Genomic DNA, 17,440 nt, shown 5'->3' with positions numbered 1-17,440 from the left:
TATGACCGCTGGTAGCATTGGAACGTCTCCTAAAGCCACCCACAGTTCTTGAGTCCTTTATACCACACTCTTTCTCTTCCATCCAGGTGCCCGCTTGCTTTATCATCCACCTTGCCTTGGTGAATGTACCATTATCTTCATGCAGCAACTCTGTAGAATCTCACCTTTTGAATAAGTTGCACTTCCTCTTATGTGTAAGGTCACTTTGTTCCACTCTGTGGAGGTAAATGCAGAATCCCCAAATCTAGTGTCTCAGGGGCAAAGATGCTTGTCAGAAATGGCAGAAGTGGGTCCAGGGTGGACTGTGGTGAACTGAAAAGGCACACCTGTCAGAAGGGACCACGATTGAGCTCCAGCAGCCCCCAGCATTGGCGACGTGGGCCCTGAATCCAAGTCTTCTCCCTAGAACCTAGAGAACTTGTGGGACACAGCTTGGTAGTGCATCAAACAAGGAGGTGAGGTTTTTCCAGCATTTTTTTCATTGAATATTCAGAGAATTGTAGACTTGACACCAGCATGTTTTGAAACTTTGAAGCAACTGTGTGGGGCATTTAGAATAAATGTGCAAAGATAATTCTAATACTATTTTCCATATGCCCATGTAGTCCTCTATTCCTGATAAAATAACTAAGGAGTAAGTAGCGTTTAACTAATGCTTAAAACCTAGAACTCAGAGAAGCCAAGGTACTGACATGCAGAGACATATTGCTTGCTTTGATACAACCGATTTTTTTAACCAACATTTTAACTTTGGGTTTTGGGGAAGGCATATTGATTTAGAAATTACATCAAACTACACCGTAGCATTTTAAATAATAGAGGCATAGCCTGCCTAATAGTCTTTCACTAGAAGGAGTTCCATTAATTTTGAATAGATTGATAGTAACTAATTGTGCAGAACTAATGGTTAAATAAAGCCAAAATAAGCAATTCAATTACACTTTGGCTGATTTTAGGCTTTGTCATTCATATAAGATCTCACAGTCAATAACTCTGGCCAGGCCTTCTCCACTTGCCACCAAGCAATTCTGTAACCTTGTAACTGTCATGTTCCATGAATCTAAATCTCAAAGACAGAATAAGATAAACTCTACCATTTTGATAAGATTTATTGAGCGTGTACTAGATACCAAAGATTGTACTATATACTTCAGGTATATCACCACGGTTAAATCTCACAACAACTTGTGAGATAGGCATTATAGTTTAATAACCTATAAGGGAAAAGAATCTGAAAAAAAAAAAGATATATATGTATGTATATAATCACTTTGCTGTATACCTGAAACTAACACAACATTGTAAATCAACTATACTTCATTAAAATTAATTAATTGATTGAAAAATTTTTTACAAGTGATAAAATTCAAGCTCAAAGAGGTAGATTATCTTGCCCCATACTATCATCTGCTAAGTTGTGGGAATTATTTTTAGGTCAAAAATTTTCCTACTAAGCAGAACTAAATTTCTTCTTAAAGTTAGAATAAACACAACGTTGGAATGTTAGTAAAAAAAAAAAAAAAAGAGGCAATATACTAGGTGTATGTGTGCTTATACGTATTTAATTTATATATGTAAATTTGTCTGTAGGCTACATAAAAGCAAATGTGTGACAATCACACAGAAAAGCCCAGAGTTACTACCATCATAGAAGATAGATCGTTCACACAGATAAGATTTGGCACCACCCAGGAACGGGAAGTTCAGAAGTAAACAAAATAGAAGTCCTGCCTTTAGAGAACCCATGTTTTAGTGAGGGAGCAAAGCAGTGCCAGAAAAATCAAAGAAAAGGACTGAAACTTACAGAGGCCAAAGTCAATCTCTTTAGCCAAATTTACCTAAGAATGTCACCAATTTAAGAAAGGATTGTATTGGATGCTGAAGTTGGAACCAGTGTTCATTAGTAATTAAACCTAAGTGGAGCACATGGAGTTCTCAACCCACAGCTACCTCTTTGTGGTTTAAGATTTAGTAAAGATTCATTCTATTATTTTTATAAACAGGTGCTTAAATCATAGGGCAACTGAAAATTGCCCTTAGGATTCTGGTACACAGAATGAACACACTAGATTAGAAACACTCCTTACATAATAACACCTTAGCAGCAATCAATCTCTTCTAGAGGCCAAAGGAAAAATAAAAAATACATGCAAATATACATATAGTTGTAACTAAAGGGAGTAAAAGGAAAAATACACTGACATACAAACACACTTGATTTATGGGCAAAGAATAATTCCCAGCTTGTACAGAGACAACATAAATTGGAGCATGCTCAAAGTCTATGATTTTGAAAATTGATGGCTCTCTGCAAGACTTCTACTGGATCCTATTTTAAACTTTATGGACTTTTAACCTCCCTCTGGTGACATACCATTGCCCATGGAACTGTGCCCACTGGAACAAGAGAAAGTGACACAGTCACTTCTCTTATCCATCTCAGTAACATGGTCACTTTCAAACCTAATTACAAGCACCTAAATGTCAGCTCTGTTAACCATTTCACTTCTAATCATTGTAATCACTGTTAATAAGTTCATTTTGTATAAAGAAAGGGAAGAGAAAATGACTTGTCAGGTCCTGATAGTCTCTGGGCAAAAAGACATGTAAAACTTTATGAATATTCATGAGTTGAGTTTGACTAATTGAAATCCTTTACATTCTGTAATTATGTTAAAATATACTGTTTTGAGGAATATACATGTACTCTGGGTCCTATGAGTTTTTTCAAAGATGGTGAAGGCAGTTTGAATTAATGAACAAATACCCTATAAACGACCCTCCTTGTAGGTATATTTGGTTTTAAAATTTGAGTCCTTGACTCAAGGGAGTATATCAATAAAAAATATTACCTGTTTGTCTTCAATTCAAGTATATCCCAGTGTGTAATTTTATTGGAGATTCAACCAATAGCATTGCCAAGTGATTTTTAGGTTTTAGTATATTTAGACAGTGATCTGGGGCTAGCAGACAAACTGAAACTTATAACACTGTCCTGCAGCTTATCAAACAGACACTAGATGAAACTGATTGATGGAGGGCCTGAGGCCTAGGGGAACGACAGGAAATTAAAAACAGAAAGGGGGTAGGAGAAACAAATATGGATAGAGGATATGGTGAGACTAATAGACTTGCGATGCTAACTCCACTCCAAAATGTGTACTATTTCAGTAGTATTAAATAGCACATATATTGTCAATAAGGAAATGAAGTATTAAAACTAAATCCATTATTCATAAATAAACATTTTTGTATTATGATTTATGTATCTGTCTTTCTCCATTAGGTGGTGGGCAGGGACGATGTCTTCTTCATCTTTGTGTCTTGAGGGTTTAATTATAAGTGCTCAATATGTGTTAGTTTAAGAAATCAATACACCTAACTGTATATCTTCCACCCTTTGCATAGAATGCTGAGAAAACATTGGAGCATGCCTTCCTAAGTCATAAACCAACCATCAGCCTCATAGCCCATATAAAGAGAGCCTCCTCCCAGGGTACCAGCCCACAGTTTTCAGAAGGATTCTTTGAAAGATATCTGAGGAAAAAAAACCCTTGAGAGTTATGCTTGCATTGGAGCACAACATTATGAAGAAATGAGTGAGGAATAATCTGTTTTAGACCCAACTGGGTAATATACTCAAGAGTGAGTTCAAAGAAATATTCACTTCTCCAAGGATTCCGCTTTAGAAGAATGCAATTTATTGATCTTTGCTCTTTTGACTGGGCTTCCATACAGAGATCCTTGCATCCAACATCTTGTCTCTTTGTGACTCCTACCAATAGTTTTCAAAACTAACACAAAATACAAATGTAGGTCAGATATATCTGCAAGGGCATGTGTGGGTCATCAAAGTCCAGAATGTATAGAAAAATCACAGTTGGTGACAAACTGAGATCAATACTTGAATTAATAGCAGAAGATATCAAATCTGACTATAGCACGTCATGAAAAAAGGGGGGGGGAAAGAAAAGAGTGAGGATTGCTCTGGCCTCAGAGCCAGCTGGGAGTGAACAAGGAGAGACCAGGCAAAATTCCTGGAATCATGGGCTGCTTATTGGGATTTTTTTCGCTCACAGTTGCACTTTCTGTAATATTAAAAAGGAATCTGTTTTCCATGGCAGAGTTGAAGTGATCTCTGATCCCCTGGAGATTTTTCTTCCCTAATAGCTTGGAAGGTGAACCAAAGCACTGACTCAGATGCACATGGAAAAATCAAGTCCAATTATTTCTACCACTTATATCACTGAAATATGGAAACAGCATAGAGTCCCTACACAAACATTAAACTTTGAGAAACATAGCATGTGAGACTTAAGGTTCATTATAAATTTCTTCTATGCCCACCAATTTATTTTCATTAAGCTCACTCTCAATTTCACTTAAAGAGGGGAAAAAAAAGAAAAAAATAACTCAAGTAGGTTGAATGTGGTGCCAAGATACAATCCAGTTTTTGGACAAATAGACAAGCAAGTTTTTAACCTTCTGGAAATGAAGTGGCTTACACCTTCCAAATATATCCCTCACATCAGGCTTCGTGAATAACATCACTAATATACATTGTTTGGATGGATAAAGAAATCTTCCAATGAGTGAGCCTTAGACAATGTTAAATAGCAAGATGGCTGCTCTGTAAAGAGGACATTGAGACACAATCAATGCAGGAATGAAGGGATGCAGGATGCAGCACACCTGAGACTGTGGCAGCAGGACCCTTAAGCACCTGTTCTGTGAAATCATGGAGCAGGAATGCCCTGGGCAGAGACAGAAATTGCCTCACAAAGAGAAAAGAAATGCAACACAATGAAGAAAGGGAGATACCTACAGAAAAACCACAGAAACTGGGGAAGAAGGATGGGAACAAATCTTTACTGAGTTCCTATCATGAACCTGGAACTACACCACTTATTGTTCAAATGCCATCCTATGATGTACTAATAACACAAATCACCATTAGCGGTTTCCTATGTCCCAGGCATGAAGTTAATAGCTTTACATACCTTATCTCTTGGAATCCTCCCAACAGCTCTCTTGAATATGAGGAAACAACATAGAGAGTGCAAGTATCTTGCCCAAGGCTATGCAAGAAGTAAATGATTCAGGTGGGATTTGATCTCAGGTCTCTGACCCCAAAGTAGATATTTCTGCAGTGTCTTCCTATGTGGCCAAGAGGCAGAGTCATACCTAAGAAATGAACCCTGAAAATGGTTGAAACCATCAAAAACTCATTATCAGTTCTTTAGAACAAACAATGTGTACATCAGCAGAGATAACATCTTACAAACAGTTTTCTATGGTAAGTGGCAGTGACATGCATCTCTATGCCTGTTTTTGTCTAGCATATGAATTCCAGCCCTCCTAGTCAGTCACCAACTTGCTTTGCTTCCTAAAGGACCTCAGCTTTGAGTCAACTCTACAACACTTGCATTGGACTCATTCCGAGTTAGCACAGTTTCCCTCACCCACCCCACTTGTCACCCACAATATGCACTTGCGAGATGTCTGGCCAGGTTGAGGGGTACAACTAGTGAATGTAGAGTAGGTTGGTTTTTCTCTCTGAGTCCTTTTTCCTGGTTTCTATGGGGAAAGAGCCCGTGCTTTTGGCCTTATTAGCTCCACACCAACTGAGCTCACTGACCCAGATAAATATTGTCTATTTGACATGTGCTAGAGAATAATACATATGCAAAGCTATGGACTCTGCTCTCAAGGATTGGTATTCATGGAGAGAATCAGAGATTAGAATAAACCCCAGCACTCGATAGTCCCAGACTTCCCCAAAATATCATTCTTACTTGCCTTTTGCCTATACTGTAGGATTTATTTTCTGTGGTTTGAAGATTCTAATAATGGTTTGGTGAAGCTAAGGTTAAAATTAGTTTTCATTTCCTGCCCACACAGCAACTGATGGCAGGGAATTTATCCTGGGAGCGTGCTGCACAGTGGGAGAAGCTGGCTCAGGAAGTGCCTGAGGTAATCTGGGAAATGGAAAATGCCTGTGATGATAATTGAAAGGCAACTATAGATCACTGTGATCATAAAAAAATCCTCTTCCTGTCCAAACACAGGGCAAGAAGGGCTAGAAGACAGGAGTTCGCAACTATAGGGGAAAAGATGGGAGAAAAGTTTGTTACATAAAATGCTGCTGGTGTGGTCGCCATAGGGAGTAGACGCTCAGTGAGAAAGATGACAAGGGGCCAATCTTCTTCAAAAGAAAAATCCAACTATTGTTATAGATTTTCCATAAATGATCTTTTCCTAGTGTAACTTATTCATCTGGAAGCATAAAAACCATGTCACTTTTCTTCTTGCCTTATGAGACTTCTATTTCATTTCTTTTACTCAGGAGAATTTGTAACTTAAGAAAAGTTAGAACGCTTCTAATTAACCTGCTTTGTTCATCATTCAAGGGATGTCACTGCCAAGGCCTTCATTTTGACTTAATAATGAAACCATTGAAGTTCCAGGAATAATGCAAGGAGTTAAAAATGTAAAGAATGGCTGAGTAATATTCCATTGTATATATTTGTGACCACCTAGAGGGGTGGGATAGGGAGGGTGGGAGGGAGGGAGACACAAGAGGGAAGAGATATGGAGATATACGTAGATGTATAAATGATTCACTTTGTTATAAAGCAGAAACTAACATACCATTGTAAAGCAATTATACTCCAATAAAGATGTTAAAAAAAATGTAAAGAATGCCACCAAAAGTGATTTGCTTCCATTGGACTCTTTTTGTATATGGCCTGGATAACCACTGGAAATATGTTTGTGTGTAGGTAATTTTGTAATAGTTTTCCCTTTTTTTTTTTTTTTTTTTTTTTTTGGGACCCAGGCCTCTCCCTGTTTCGGCCTCTCCCGTTGCGGAGCACAGGCTCCGGACGCGCAGGCTCAGCGGCCATGGCTCACGGGCCCAGCCGCTCCGCGGCATGTGGGATCTTCCCGGACCGGGGCACGAACCCGCGTCCCCTGCATCGGCAGGCAGACTCTCAACCACTGTGCCACCAGGGAAGCCCAGTTTTCCATTTTTAGAAGAAATGTGTTTCTTTTTGTTAAGAAAGGGGTGATATGAATGCTAAAATTTGTGTTTTTCAAGCTCAGAATACTAAAATGCAGCAAAAAAATTATGAAAAGCGTAAGTCATCTGATATTTCAGAGTTGCTTGGTGTGTGAGACAGCAAAAGTGTCAGTCACCGTACACTGAAATGCATTTTAATAGTCATTTTCACTTAATGTAAAATTCTGGTGTCATGAAACTGTTTAGCAGGTAGGAGAGCACAAGATGTGGTTCTCTGACTGTTGTATTGCTAATCATAAAGCAGCTAGGAAACAAACAGGCATTTGACAAAGGTTCTTTATCTTGGCAAGTTTATGAGCAACTCATCTCAAACTAAAGCACTGTAGCCCGCTGCTACAGAGACAGACAAGGTTTAAAATGTTGAAGGCAGCACTTTCCCCCTTAGTACACTAAGCTCTTCTTGGTTGACAATAACTTAACCAGCAAGTTTCTGTGCTTCCATGCATGTCTTTACTTGTGTTACGCTGGTAGGTTTAGGAAGATCCAGTCTCTGCATATTCAGGGGCCAGGGGCAGTACCTGTTCCTTTGAGCCTCAAGAAACACTTTAGGGAGGATTATCAGAAAATGGCTTGCAAATTGCTCTGGAGCAAGTGGTGGTGTTTTCTTCCTTTCATTCTGGTAACCTCTTCCAAATGACTGTCACATTTGCCCAGAGTACCCTGGAAGGACCGGAGTGGGGTATTGGGCAGTGCTCAAGCTCAGAACTCTGAGCTAGACCACGTTAGTGCCCGAACCAAAGGTAGGGTAGCAAGTGCATCTTTTTCATCCTAGAAGTCAAGGAATAACTTCCACCAATGTGTACAGGTGACTGATTAGATGAAACACCCACCTTTGGCTACCTGCTGGAGTTGGAGCAGACCTTTGCCCCACACACCAAAAATGGGACAGCATGTAGGTGAGGAGAGAGTGAAGGTTGAGGTGGCCAATGCAGCCCATCACTAGCAAGCAAACTATAGGCTACAAGTATCCTGAGCTGTCATGGCTACTTCTTCATGTTGCAGATGTGGATTATTTGGACCGTGGAGGGGTAGGAGAAAATGCTTTCCCTCAGCTCTTACGTGCAGATATTCCGGTAGCCTGGTGATTTGGGCTTTTACCTCAGTGCCAAGATATAGCTGGCGATACTAACAAGTGAGAGCTCAAAGTCATCAGTAACCAGCTGAGGTTTAAAAAAATAGTTTAACAGTTTAAAGCATAGCTTGAGTTCAACATATGTATCATGTAGTGTTGAAATCAGCTGTTATAAAAACTTGATGAGCAATAGGATGAGTAAAATTGGTGATTATCATTCTCATGTAGCAGAAAGTTCAGAGGTAGGAGTTTCAGGGCTGGTGTGATTGTTCAAAGATTTTATCAAAGACCTGGGCTCCTTCTAACATCCTTATATCTTTTTGGTTGCAAGATGGCTATTGAACTTACGAGACATCCTGTTTTTGTCCCAGTAGGAAGAAGGAGGATAGACAAAGGGCAAAAGGTAAAGGATGAAAGTCTTCTTTTTGTGAAGTTTTGCGTTTTTGTTTGAGAAGGAAAGCCCTCCCTAGGGACTTGTGCTTACATCTCCCTGATCAGGATTATTTCACAGAATTATGCCACCTCTAGAGGAAGGAAAGCTGATATCTATCATATATATTGTATATAGCTAGCATCTATCATATATATTATACAGGAAGATGAAGAATTACAGTGTTGCAAAGATTGTTGAATGAGCTGACCACAAAAAAAAATACAGAGCGAGAGACCAAACTGAAAACATCAAGCACAGAACATGAAAGACCACCTATAATTATAAGATAACCAAGTAAGACAAAATAGAAACTGACTAACCTTATGATGACCTAATGATCTTGATTTATGTAAAGCAGACTCTTCATGAAATGTACATATTGTGCCTTAATAATAATCAGGAGCAGCATACTACAAAGATGACCTAAGAAGATCTGATTTTACTTTTCCTTTTTGTAATTTAGATACAGTCTCTCCTCCCTAAATTATTTCTGCTTGCTTGTCCTCTGTTGTTCTCATAACCATATGCCATCATACCTTGAGTTCTCTGTAAAACACTATAAAATTTCTAGGGCAATTAAAGTTCTGATTTGTGCATGCTTCATATGCAGTGCTCATAGATCAATGAGGTTTGCCTAGAAAACCTCAATAGCATCATTGATCCAGTTACCGAGAAGCTGAAACTATTTGCAAGGTATATCTCATCACAGAGCTAGATACAAAGTACAAAAGACACGGTCGACCAGCAGATGCTGGAAATTAGTGGGCATATTCACTAAGGAGGGACAAGCACCATGCTGTGTGTGGGAAGAGGCAGATTCAGTTTCAAGCAATTTGAGGAATCCAGTCCTTGTTCCATACAGCAGTAGTTCTCAAAGTATGCTTCCTGGATAAACACCAACAGTGACTCCTGGCTATTGTTGGAAATGCAAACTTAGTCCTGCCTCGGGGTGGGGGTTCAGAGAAGGCCCCCAGACTCAACAGAAAGTTTAGCAAGAGCTAAGTATTTGTGGTGTCTGAGGTGAGCGGAAGGTGGTAAAAGGAACTTGGGTAAAAGTTTTGAGACTTGGTATCATTGACAAAGCCAAAGCTTAATTATTCTATGGTGAGCAGAGTTTAGAAAGGGACTACTAACAATGGCGACTGGCAGCCGTCTCCCATGACGATGGGATTAAAGCTTCTTGAATTTCCCCTAAACAATTCTGGCAGCATATTAGAATCACTTGCGTCATGGGTTTTAGAAACCCCAACCAACTAAATCAGAATTTCTGAGGGAGGTTCCCAGGCTTTGATAATTTTAAGAAGCTCGCCAAGTGGTTCTAATGTGCTACGGAGGTTGACCACCACTGCCCAGGGACTCTCTAGGTGAGAATCAATTACGTCAGTGTGCGGAAGTTCAGAGCTATGGAGACAGGGCGTTATAACACGGAGCTAAATGATTATCGTTTTCTCATCTGAAACTGGATAGAATGATAGCACCTGCCTGATGCATGCCAGAGATAATATATAAAGAACACTTAGAGGAGTTTCTGGCCCAAAATATATATTCAATAAATGGTTGTCAGTCCCCCCTTCTTATAATAATGTAGGCTCCATAGGAATGGGGACCGTTTGTGACACTAACCACAGCACCAAGTCCATCATAAAGAATCAACAAAGAATGAATATTTGTTAAATAAACACATGGGTATTTCAACTTTGGGGGATTAAAAATGAAAGTTAAGTGTATTCTCACCCTTCCATTATCACGGAGATGGAGTAAAGACAGCTGAGCTCAAGTTCATAAAACCTATTTTTTTGTGCTTCTTAAAAAATTTTTGTCTAAAACAGTGCTGTCAATGCAGTAGCCACTAGCCACATGTGGATATTGAATCTTGAAATGTGGCTAGTCCAACCTGAAATGTGCTACAAGTATAAAATACACAAAGGATTTTGTAGGCTTAGTATGAAAAAGGAATGTAAAATATCTGATTAATAATTTTAAAATTGATTATACTTGAAATGATACTATTTTGCACGTTGGATTAAACAAAATACATTATTAAAATGTATCTTCTGTTTCTTCTCCTTTGTTAAAAAAATGGTACCAGAAAAAAAAAATATTTTTAATTATTTAATTTTTGGCTCCATTTGGTCTTCATTGCTACATGCAGGCTTTCTCTAGTTGCGGTGAGCAGGGGCTACTCTTTGTTTTGGTGTGTGGGCTTACTGTGGGGGCTTCTCTTGTTGCGGTGGCTTCTTTTGTTGCAGAACACAGGCTCTAGGTGCACAGGCTTCAGTAGTTGTGGCTCGCGGGTTCCAGAGCACAGGCTCAGTAGTTGTGGCGCACGGGCTTAGTTGCTCCGTGTCATGTGGGAACTTCCTGGACCAGGGCTCGAACCCGTGTCCCCTGCATTGCCGGGCGGATTCTTAACCACTGAGCCACCAGGGGAGCCCCAGGAAAGTTTTATATCACATATGTGGCTTGCATTTTTGGCTTATATTTCTGTTGGATAGTTCTGGGCTACAAGTAGACAGCACTATAAGGTTTCTGTTGCATTTGATGACTGTGACACAGGGAAACATTATTGGGAAGACAATGAAATCAGCAAGACCCTGATATTTTGAGACAGAGTAGCCCACTTTTAACTGTGTGTCAATTATAAAGAAAGTTCAGGCAAAAGTATGAAGACACTTAAACCAGAGAGGTAGGTTTTATGAAGTCAGTCATCTAATCTCAGCACACCGCTTACCTTGAAAATGGTTCTCATCTGAACTAAGTTTAGTGCCTACATAGTTATGTGTGTGCTATCCATTCCAGGCCTTTGGCAAGGAATTATTGATTGCATATTGTATCTCTGAAACTTCTACATCAACACTGTTACTTTGACAGCTGTGTTTCTTAATCTGTTTCTAACCATGGTAATATTCTTCATAAAATTTGCTTTTTACTATCTAAACATTTTTACTAAATGACATTTTGCCAAATATTAGATGTATTTATATATTGATATATTATCAACAAAACTTCCCCCTTCTGTCCAAGAAAAGTGCCAGGGACTTTTTAAATTGGATCACTGATAAAGATGTGTGTGTGGGTGTGTGTGTGTGTGTGAGAGAGAGAGAGAAAGAGAGAGAGTGCCTTGCATACTGTACAGGAGAATGAAAAATAAAATAGAGCATTATCTGATTCATTATTTCCTTGAACTCCTACTTATTAGTAAAGAATGTAGGTTTTAAAATTAGTATTAAATTAATTGAGTGGAGGAACTGATCACATGCTTTTAAAATCACAGTATGTTAGACTGATAAAAATAAGCCTTGAAAATTCACTATGAGAAGAACCTACTTCTCTCTCAATCTCTACCTTGTAGGTATTAGAAAATGAAACAAAGTGTTTATAACAACCTAATGCTCAATAATGTAAAGAGAGACAACATATCATTATCCATCTGCAACAGAATTATCGTTCAAGAAGACTTCTGTAACGAGGCATATATCCATCTCTCTGTTCATTCTATTCATGGATAAGAAGACCTATGTATTCTTAAGTACTTAAAATTTGCTGTCAAAGATCTTTTTAGATTAAGCAAATAATTTTATGTGCTTTGAAATACAAGCTATGAACTTGGGAACTCCATTTTCTCAGATGCAAAGTAGAAATCTCTGCTTTTAGACTAAAAAGCAAAATGAAGTAATTTTGTGGCCTTATATCCTGCAAGATACACTATTGACCAACCCATTTTTTAATTGGCTCTATTTTCTTTAAGTACACTGTTCAGTTTAAATCACACTTTATCGACCATTCCTCCTTTGTTTCCTCCAAGGAAGCTGGATTTTACGCCAAGTCAAAAAGAACTCCATAAAAGTTTGACATGTTCACAGTGTGGAGGAGAGTGAAACTAGGATCCAGGTGAAAACCCACTTGAGGGCTAAACTTAGGATGCTGTAGGTGGGACAGAGAAAAGGGACAGATTCTATAAATATTAAAAAAAAATAGCTGTTTTCTATGTATACAAGTATGGTAGACTGGTTACTCTGAAAAACTATACTGCAGAAAATTACTAATAATCTGGGCAAAATTAAAATATTTTTTAATATCAAATTTTAGTATACAACTGAGGTAGCAAAAAGAAAAAGAAGGTTGGAATCTACAGAGGCCAAAAAATGAAGTGAAAGCCTGAACTCTGGGAGGTAAGCCAGAGCCTAAGCCATTCAGATGATATCTGCCAAACCCTAGTGACCTTGAGTTTTAGTTTCAACAGCTACAGCATGTGTGAGAGACTCAACATACAGCCTACAGCCAGACACAAATATGGAGTCTAATACAACTCTCTTGCAGAAACCTGGGGCCCAAAGGTTATATGGGCAGTGTCAGGTTGCCTAGCAGAAGTGGCCAGCACGCAATCTTTCCTCTCTTGATCATGTTATTAGAAGAATATGAAAAATTCTCCTTTGAGATGTCACAACACAATCCTCCCATCTTGTGAGTCTATAGCACAAATTCATGCAAACCCAGGTAAAGTGAATCCAGATTAGTGGTGCTCCTAGGAATAAGCAGAAACAAACTCAATTGTCCTCTAGAGACTGCACCTCAAACTAGGCCTCAAAGAATTCTATAAATAAAATGTTCCAAGCAACAAAAGTTCAGAGTTAAAAGTCGTAAAAAAACAGAGATATGACTCCATATAAGGGTCAGGAAAAACAACAGAAGGTAGCATCATATCCCTGATAATATTTAAATTGTAAGAGTAAAAATTAAATAGTGTTAATAAATTTGAATTAATAAAAGTGATTAAATATATGAACAAAGAAAAAGAGCATATGAAACTTATCAAGCAAATTTGAAAAACAATCAGAAAGAGCTTCTATGCATAAAAGCAACAATCATAATTTTAAAGTTAACGCATAGGTTAAGTTACATATTCAACTCAGTTAAAGAGGGAATTAAAGAATTGGATGAGAAATCAGAAGTTATTCAAAAAGTAGCCTAGAAAGAGGTATCTATTGTCTATAAACAGAAAGAGAGAAGAGGAAAATGAAATTATTCAGAGACAATCTTCCTTAGTTTTGGAAAAACAAAATGAAAAGCACAAAATAAAAGGGTAGAAATAAACAAATTGACAAGTATTAACAATAACATAGATGGACTAAACTCTTCAATTTTAAGGAGAAAGACTGTCAGTTTAGACTTTTTTAGTTGAGCTAAGTACTCTTAAAATATAAAAATATACAACTCTTACAAGAAGAAATATCAAAAAGGTACAAGAGACAAATACTAACCAAAAGAAGATAATGTAGTTATATAAATAAGAGAAAAAAGAAACAAAAGTTTACTAGTGACAAAAAAGAATCACCATATATTGATGTTAAGTTCAATACCAGAAGGATATAGTTGTATGAAAGTAATGATATAGTCTCAAAATATATTAAAAAAAAATTCCAAATAAGAAGCTGAGTTTGACAAGGCTATCAATTTCCATAGTGCTTGTTATATTACCAAATCCAAATTATAACTGATTACAGGTGAATAAAAGAATTAATGTTCAATAATTGATAGATCAAGCAGACAGGAAAAATCAGTAAGGACATGATTTTGAAGAGTTTGATTAGCAAACTCAACCAATGAATATATAAAACACTATATTCCACAAATGAAGAATGCACTTTTTTTTTCAAGCACATATATTATATTTAGGAAACTTAACCATAACTTAGGTAATAAATCAGTCTCAATAAACGTTCCAAGATGTGACAACCAACTATAAAATTTGCCATATTATCAAAATAAAAAGATACATAATATTGATACTATCAATATTTTCTTTTTATCCTATTTTCTCAAAAAACTGCAGAAAATCATTTGATAAAATTCAATAACAAAAAGATGACCAGAAAAGATGCCATACTGGAATTTAGAAAAACACATGTGTGTGTAACACATATTAAAGCATAAATAATAGTGGAAATTGGTCAATATTTAGTAGTAAGTTTTAATGAAAATAATTCATATCAAAACTTTTGGTGTGCAGCTAATAGTGTGCATGGGGGAATGTAAACTTAGACTTAAGTGCTGACATGTTTAAAAGAAAGGCTGAGAATTAAAGAATCAAACATCCTAATTAGGAAATTAAAAAAGAAGAGAATTACCCTGCCAAGAATAGGAAAAAATAATAATAAAAGTATAAATAAATGACAAGGAAAATACAGATACAATGGGATCAACAAAGTTGATCAACAAAGTTGATACAGATCAACAAAGTTAAGAGCTGAGTTTGAAAACATAAGAACAGAAAAAATGATGGCAAGACCAATTAATTAAAAAAAAGAAAAACAAAAAATATTAGGAAATAATCGAGTTCATACTTGCAAGAAAAATTTAAAGAACCATTGGAAAAAATTAGCCAATGAATATGAATAATTAGATAAAATTGATAAATTTCTGGGAAAATATAATTTATCAAACTTACACCCAAAGAAATAGAAAATTAGAATTTTCACATGACAATTAAAGAGAAAGAATCAGGAGTTAAAAATCTTCTCAAAATAAAACACCAGTCTCACACAGCTTTATGGCTGAGTTTTACCAAATATTTCAGGTTTAGATAGCTCTAATATTTTATAAAATTTACCAGAGAATAGAAAAAGTAAGAACATATGCTATTGCTAATTTATTAAGTTAGCAAAGCTCTTGAAAGGTGAGTACAAGAAAGGAAAATTAGAGCAATCTTTATCATGAATACAAGGGCAAAATTATAAATAACAATAATTTTAATTTACATTGTATTAGAGGTCAAGCACAATTCTCAGGATGTTACATACATAAACACATTTAGTCATTAAAACAACCCTATAGATCAGATACTAATATTATTCTCAATTTACAAACGATAAGACTGAGGTACAGAAAATAACTTGTTCAAGGTCATACACTAAATGTTGATGCCAGGGTTCAAATTCTGGCAGTCTTACTCCAGAGTCTATTAAAAAGACTGGCAATAATAAGTGTTGTCAAGATGTAGAGGAACTGGCATGATCGTGCGTTGCTGGCGAGAGTGAAAAATAATGTAATCCTTTGGAAAACAATTTGGCAATATCTTATACACATCCACCTGCCCTATGACTCAACAATTTTACTCTAGGACTTAGTCCAAAGCAATGAAACATACATCCATAAAAGATTTGTGGGCAAGAATGTTCAAAATAGCAGCTTTATTCATATTATCCCCAAGCTGAAAACAACCCAAACATCAAAATCAGGTGAAGAAGTAATCAAATTGCAGTATATTCACATAATAAAATACTTAGCAGTAAAAAGAACAAACTGCTGATACACACTAAAATATGAAGCAAAAGGCCAGACACAAAATATTTTATTTATATATGTGTTACAATTTTTATGAAATTCTAGGAAAGGCAAAACTAAGATATGGTGATTTAAATCAGAACACCCTCTAGGATATGAAAATTACCTGGAAAAAAGCAAGAGGAAATGTAGTAGTTTTCTATCGCTGCATAACAAGTTACCAAAAACTTAGTGGCTTAAACAATGTCTGTTTGATATCTCACAGTTTCTGTAGGTCAGAGTCTGGGCATCGCATAGCTGGGTCCTCTACTCCGGGTCACACAAGGATGAAGTCCAGATGAAGTTCCCATTCCTTTTCTAATTTCCTTGGATGTTGGAAGGCTTCAGTTCCTTGAACCTGTAGAACTAAGATCCCTGTGTCTCACAGACTTTCAGCCAGGAGTCATAATAAATACCTAAGGGTCAGCCTCAGGTTCTAGCCATATGCCGCCCCGCCCCCATAGGCAGTTCACAACATGCCTAATTGCCTTCTTATGGACCAGAATAAATAAGAGTGTCCACTGGTGCTGCTTCTTTCTTTTATGGCTATCTGACTAGGTTAAGCCTTCCCAGGATAACCTCTCTTGTGATGGGCATAAACTGGTAAGGTATGTTAATTTAATCTGCAAAATATCTTTGGCTATAGAACATAATATAATCAAGGGAGCAATATCCTAACATATTCACAGGTCTCACCCTCTCTCAGGGGGAGGGGATTATAGAAGATGTGTGTCCCAGAGAATGGAAAACTTGGGGGCCATCTTAGAATTGTGTCTACCACAGGGACCTTACTGGGGTCTGTGTACATTTGTGAAAACATCTATATTATATTTAAATTATGCTTGAATAATAGCAATAATAATATAAGAAATGGTAATGGCATGGAATTAAACATTTCATTTAATGATAAAATTTTGAAAGCTTGCTGCCTGATCTAGAAGAAGAAAAAGATGCTTGCTATTTCCAGTTCTACTTAATATGTGTACAAGCATCCATCTTGGTCTTCTGCATCATTCCCATGAGGTTTGGGGACGCCTGTCATGGGGGAAGAAGGGAAAGTGACACAAACTTTAATATTCATGCTGTTCGCTGTGGCATGAGAGATAAATTATTTATCTCTGACCCAGGAGTCTCCTGTCTTCTTCCATGAAACTAACTTACTTAGACTTCCTTAGACTAACTTACTAGCTTTTAAATAGGGAAAAATAAAATTCTAGATCTAACAGGTACATACCAGTTAGAAATGTAAACATATGTGCCCCAGGATGGATACAGAAAAGTTCATAACTATACTGTTACTAATAGACAAAAACTACACATCAATGGTTAGAATAGAAAATTAAATTGTGGAATATTACAACAATGTAATATTATATGGAATGAAAATGAACAAGCTAATGCTACATTATTACATTGATGAATCTCACAAATATAATGTTGAGCTGAAGAAACTAGTCACATATTGTATGATTTTACTGAATTAAAGTAAAAAAAAAAAAACCAAATAAATTTATGAATTAGAGAGGATAGT

The sequence above is a fragment of the Monodon monoceros genome, unplaced genomic scaffold (genome assembly GCF_005190385.1).
Source record: "Monodon monoceros isolate NGI ecotype Baffin Bay Population unplaced genomic scaffold, NGI_Narwhal_1 Super_Scaffold_20, whole genome shotgun sequence".
NCBI classification, from domain to species: domain Eukaryota; kingdom Metazoa; phylum Chordata; class Mammalia; order Artiodactyla; family Monodontidae; genus Monodon; species Monodon monoceros.
The sequence above is the reverse complement of the archived record's forward strand: the minus strand, read 5'-3'. Positions refer to the sequence as shown.